General features: G+C 38.5%; 1 non-coding gene across 1 annotated transcript; it reads right to left on the bottom strand.

Moving 5' to 3' along the window:
- Positions 1-4,579: 4,579 nt before the first annotated feature.
- LOC117276204 (small nucleolar RNA R71) lies at positions 4,580-4,686 on the bottom strand. The gene has a single exon (XR_004506446.1). It is a non-coding gene; the product is annotated as a small nucleolar RNA R71 (small nucleolar RNA).
- Positions 4,687-6,474: the final 1,788 nt, after the last annotated feature.

The following is a 6,474-nucleotide window of genomic DNA, read 5'->3' as shown; positions in this document are numbered from 1 at the left end:
AAATTGATGAAGACCGTAACACCGGCGAACATAACACATTCAATCCAGGGCGACGATGCCACATCATAGATGAAAATTCCACCATGCTCGAAATACCAAGTCTCGTTACTCCGTCAATCCAAACCTGAACATTCATAGTCCGATTGCCTTTCCTTCACCGGAAATAAAATACTGGATCTCTGAATCATGCACTGAGTAAACCTTCTTTCCAAGTCATTCACTAATTCGATGCATAGACAAGCATCCTACCGTTAGACAAACATGGTACGATAGCAACGCACGAATCATCATAACAATCAATGCCAAATCTCAAAATCTTAGGTAATGCTGACACTGAGCTGCAACGGTAGAACGGCCTTTCGCGAGGCGACGACAATAGCCCAATCTAATACACAGGGAGAAACATCATGTACCACATCTGTAGTACCATTAAAATTCCTTGATTCCCAATTTATAACAAGCGCTTCACATCGCATAAGATTGAATAGGAAGGTAATGAAGGCATAAGCCTCAAAGGAATCGAATCACACTATGAGGAATTAAGAAGGGAAGTCCTCCTAACAGTCATGTATTCCCTCGAAGATAAGTACAGATGTCTCCGTACCGATCCGCAAGACTCTACTAGACTCGTTTATGACTCGTGAGACCTAAGTGAACCTAGTGCTCTGATACCATGTTGTCACGACCCAAAATCCATTAAAGGTGGTGATGGCGCCGGACACCGCGGTCAGGCAAGCCAAAAATAAATAAATATTTAATTTGGTTCTCATTTTTAATATTTCTGAAATCATATTTTCTTCAATTAAATAGTAAAAGATGGAGTTTACAAAATAAATAATAATATCTTTAAAATTTCCAATACAGTGCAACCCATAATAGCCCAAAATCTGGTGTCACAAGTGCATGAGCATCAACTAGGAATATAAAATAAAATACAACATCTGTCCAAAATACAAATTGGATAGGAAAATATAAATACTCTGAAGGAGACTCTGCTGGTTGCGGACTTGTAACGTGGAATGCAACTCACCTAAGTCCCCGCAATAATCGTGCCTCTGCGCCAACGAGGCCACTAGACATATATGCACCTGCACAAAAACGTGCAGCAAGTGTAGCATGAGTACGTAAATCAATGCGTACCTAGTAAGTATCACGTCTAACCCCTGAAGAAGTAGTGATGGGGGGTCGACTCCGACACTTACTAAGGGCCAACAATATGATAATGTGAAATTCTAATTAAGCAAGATATATATAACAATAAAACTCAGAACAAGAAATAAAAGAACAAGTCTTCAGAAATATTTAAGAGCTTGAATCACTTCCTTCCTTTAAAACATATGATCACACAAACAATGAATTTATACCGATTATGAAAGGAACTTCCAGTTCTATTATCACACACGAATACCACTGAGGACGTTTGGCCCGATCCAACATAAATGTAAATTGTGCACTGCCGAGGGTCGAACGGCGCGAACTATAGATGTATCTATTACCCTGCTCGCGGATCATACATGCAATGCGGTCAAATATAAATTTATCAATAATTCGTAAGCCTTTCTTGATTCTTTTAAAAAAAAGACAATTTGACTTGAAGCTTTTAAATCCTTAAAAATCCTCAACTCAGTTCCATTTGATACAGTTAATAAATATAATCTATAACAGTGTGCACAAGGCATGGTGTAAACCTAAAACTACCCGGACACAAATAGGAATAGTAGCTACGTACGGACTCTCGTCACTTCATGCGTACGTAGCCCCCACAAATAACAACACATATTAATTAAGCTCACATATAGGGTAGATTCCCTCTTACAAGGTTAGAAAAGATACTTACCTCGCTCCGAAATTCCGTAATCGGCTCCCAAGCCCTTCCAACAACTCAAACCGATGCCCAACGCTCCAAAACTAGTCAATAAATGTGTAAACCCATAAATATATACTCTAACACTCATTATAATTTAATTTACAACAATTCCTAGCTCCACTTGAAAAGTTGATATAAATCACCCTCGGGCCCACGTGCCCGAATTCTGAAAATGTTCGAAGATAAACTTTACCCATAACACCACGAACTCAAATATATAATTTATTCCAAACTCCATGTCCAATTTTGTGGTCAAAATCCAAAAATATTAATTCCTAGGTTTTCTACCAAAATCCTAAATATCTACAAATTTTCAAGTCTAAATCCATATATAATCCAAGTATTTAACTTGCTATAGGTGGTAATCACTTACCTTGACATAGATGACGAAAATTTCCATCCCAAGAGCTCCAAAAATCACCCAACCAAAAGAAAAGTGGAGGAAAATGGTCAAATCCCGTCTTATAAAAACCTCACTGCCCAGGCAATTTTCGCACCTGCGGTGCCTTGGCCGCATCTACGGTCCAGCACCTGCGATAAAACCCTCGCAGGTGCGCATTTCCCTTACCTGGCCAAGCTCCACATCTGCGGACAAAAAAGGGGCTGCTTCTGCAAGCCCATCCGCTTCTGCGACTACTTCCCTCGCACTTGCGGTCACGCAGGTGCACCAAAACTTCCGCACCTGCGGTGGCTAGCCTGCCCTCACTCTTTCGCTTATGTAGGTCATAGCTCGCACCTGCGGCTACCTCTGCGCAGGTGCGGTTACGTTAGAAGCTGGAAGCTTCAGCTGTTCTTCCCAAGTCCAAACTCGATCCGTTTACCGTCCGGAATGCACTCGGGGCACTCGGGACCTCAACCAAATATACCAACACATTCCAAAACACATTAAAAACTTAGTCGAGGCCTCAAATCACGCCCAATAACATCGAAACTACGAATCACCCTCCAATTCAAACTTAATGAACTTTGAAATTCCAAACTTCTACAATCGATGCCGACACCTATCAAATCACGTCCGATTGACCTCAACTTTTGCATACAAGTCATAATTGACATTATGGACCTACTCCAACTTCCAGAATCAGAATCCGACCCCGATATCAAAAAGTCCACTCCCGGTCAAACTTCTTAAAATTATCCAAATTTCCAACTTTCACCCAAATGACCTACGGACCTACGAATCCACTTCCAGACGTGCTCCCAATACTAGAATCGCCATACGGAGCTATCCCCAGTCTCGAATCCCAAACGGACATCGATAACATCGAAATGCACTTCAACCCAAATTTATGAAATTCTTTCAAAATGCCAACTTCCACAATAGGCGCTGAAACGCACCCGGGTCATCCAAAACCCGATTTGGACATACGCCCAAGTCCAAAATCATCATACAAACCTGTTAGAACCTTCAAATCTCGATTCTGAGGTTGATTACTTGAAATCCAACCTTGGTCAAATCTTCCAGCTAAAAGCTTCCGAAATGAGAATTTTCTTTCCAAATCATCTCTGAACTTCCAAAATTCAATTTCGACCATGCGTACAGGTCATAATACCCGAAGTGAAGCTGCTCATGGCCCCAAACTGCCGAATGATGCGCTAGAGCTCAAAACAACCGGTCGGATCTTTACAATATCATTGTTGTATGGGCTGCTTATTATGACTTCTAAGAGCCCGAGAGACAAGAGAGGTTGATGACTGAGTGAGATCGAGGGCCTGATTGTGAGGTATTATACTATAGCACGTGAGTTGTCTGTGCAGCATGTGAGTTGTCCGTGCATATTATAGTGCTTGGGCTGAAGGAGACCCTCCGGAGTCTGTACACACCCCTAGTGAGCGCAAGTACCTACTGAGTGTGAGTGCCGAGTGAATAGGAAGGCTAAGTGATTGTGGCCCTGAGATGATGCATTTGATTTCATATTTGTTGCACTTGGCTGCCATGTATCACTGCCTTTATAATTTTTGGAAGATATTACACTCTGTTTCAGTTGAACTTGACATGAAATTACTGTTTTGGCCTTAATTGTCGAACTTGAAAGCATGCCTACTTCCTTTTGTTAAAATCTCTGTAATTGAACTATAATTGTGAATCTCGTCACTACTTTCAGTTCTTTATTTAGTATTGTTACTTGCTGAGTGGGTTGTACTCATACTACACCCTACACTTCATGTGCAGATCCAGGTGTTCCCGGACGCAGTGGGTGTTGATTTCCGCGCATAGTTGATCTTCTGGAGATTTTGAGGTAGCTGCCGGCATTTCGCAGACCTTGTTTCTCCTTCCCGATATTTTCACTTATTGTATTTATTTTCAGACTATATTAGATAGTGTTTTCCAGACTTATGATGTATAGATGCTCATGTACTCATTGACACCCCGATGTTGGGAATTTCCACGTCGTATTTTGTATTTTCTATCTTGTTTATGAGAAGTTGTTATCATTTAAATTATTTTTAAATTCATTTTGTGCTATGTGTTGGAGTTATTTTATAAATTTTGGCTTGCCTAGTACCACGATAGGCGCCATCATGACAGGTTAGGATTTTGGGTCGTGACATGGAGTCACAACAAATGCTATCAGGTTGTGGCTTTTTCCTTTTTCATTAAAATGTGAAGCAAAAATACGGTTGCGAAGACGGCCAAGAGGTTCAATCATTACATGGGACCAAATAACTCAGAAATTACTTAATAAATATTTTTTACCTGCAAAAATATTTAAAATGAAGCAAGAAATCAATAATTTTATGCAGACAGATTCTGAATCTGTATACCAAGCATGGTAACGATTAAAAGAAATGTTAAGAAAATGCCCACACCATGGTATCCAAGATCCTAATATCTTATATATTTTTTTTTATCATGGTCTTAAATCTTCTGCTAGAAATGTAATTGATGCAGCATCAGGAGGATTCATAATGAGAAAAATCACTACATAAGCCATGCAATTGCTCAATGAAATTTCTGAAAATGTTGTTCAATGGCCCTCAAACAGAATGATTGTTAAGAAAGCAGCATCAGTCAATCAAGTTGAAGCTTGGAATTCATTAGCACATCAAATTGCAACTCTGATACTAAAAGTTGAGGCTTTTCAGGTAAATGCTCAATCATCATCTCAACATGAGAACTGTGACATTTGTGGAGGTAATCATCCCAATCATGAGTGTCAAGCTTCAACTCAACATGAAGAACAAGAAAATGCTATTGGTTATAGAATCAATTACCCATTTGGTAGTCCCATTGCACAAAAACAACCGGGATTCCAATGGAGTAACCCAAATGGTGCTGAAAATCCTCAAAGATTTTTTAATCAAAAGTAACATGTGCATGGACCACCTGATTTTCAAAATCAAAATAGAGGGCAACAAGACTTTCAGCAATATCAACAACATCCCCAAAGAGCTCTTCAGCAAAGCCTTGAAGACATGATGTACAAATTCATTAAGGCTACAGACGAGAAAGTTGAAAGTCAAAATTCAGCCATCAAGAATTTGAAAATCTAGATAAGCCAATTAGCAACCCTCATGTATGGGCAAATAAAAGATGCTCTACCAAGTAACACCGAGAAAAATCCAAAGGAACACCTCAAAGTCATCTCTCTGCGGTCAGGTAAAACTCTTGATGATCCATATGCATATAGACAATGAAAGCCACAAGAAGTGGAACATGTAAATAAAGGTGAGAATAAAAGAGACTCTAAACTTCTAAAAGAACAAAAAGATAAAGGAAAAAGGTACAAGAAATGAATTGATGACAAATCTTTACTCTGTACCCCTCCCCTTTCCCCAAAAGCTAAGAAGAGAAAAGCTTGACAAACAGTTCTCAAAGTTTCTAGAAATTTTAAAACAACTTTACATTAACATACCTTTTACAGATGCTTTGAAGTAAATTCCGGCATATGCTAAATTTATTAAAGAAATTTTGTCAAGTAAAATAAAATTGGAAGAAGTTTCAGTAGTTAAGCTTATAGAAAAATATAGTGCTATACTTCAAAATAAGCTTTCACAGAAACTTGGTGATCCATACAGTTTTACAATTCCTTGTACTTTGGGAGGTGCTCACTTTGAATAAGCATTATGTGATTTAGGTGCTTTAATAAATCTAATGCCTTTTTTAATTATCAGGAAATTAGAACTTGGTGAAATGAAGGACACTGGTGTGTTTCTACAATTGGCTGATCAAAGTACTAAAAACCCAAAAGGAATAGTTGAAAATATCCTCTTAGAGTTGATAAATTTATATTCCTAGTAGATTTTATAGTACTTGAAATGGAAGAAAATATTGAGGTACCATTGATTTTAGGCAGACCATTTCTTGCAACAGGAAAAGCAATAATTGATGTCCATCAAGGACAATTAATTTTGCGAGTTGATAAGAAAAGAGTGATTTTTGATATGAAGAAAATAATGAAATATCCTGAGGATGGGTCGTCATCATCTTGTTTTCAAGTTGATTTGTTGAATGACCTTGCAAATGAATATAAAGATGATTAGTTGATTACTAATTCATTGGAAAGATATTTGGCAAAGTCAGGTACCATAACGGATGATGACATCACAATTAGAAAAGAAGCTCAAATACTGGAAAAAGATTCTAAAAAATGAGAAAGTCTCAG

The sequence above is a fragment of the Nicotiana tomentosiformis genome, chromosome 7, assembly GCF_000390325.3.
Source record: "Nicotiana tomentosiformis chromosome 7, ASM39032v3, whole genome shotgun sequence".
In the NCBI taxonomy this organism is placed as follows: domain Eukaryota; kingdom Viridiplantae; phylum Streptophyta; class Magnoliopsida; order Solanales; family Solanaceae; genus Nicotiana; species Nicotiana tomentosiformis.
The sequence above is the reverse complement of the archived record's forward strand: the minus strand, read 5'-3'. Positions and strand labels throughout refer to the sequence as shown.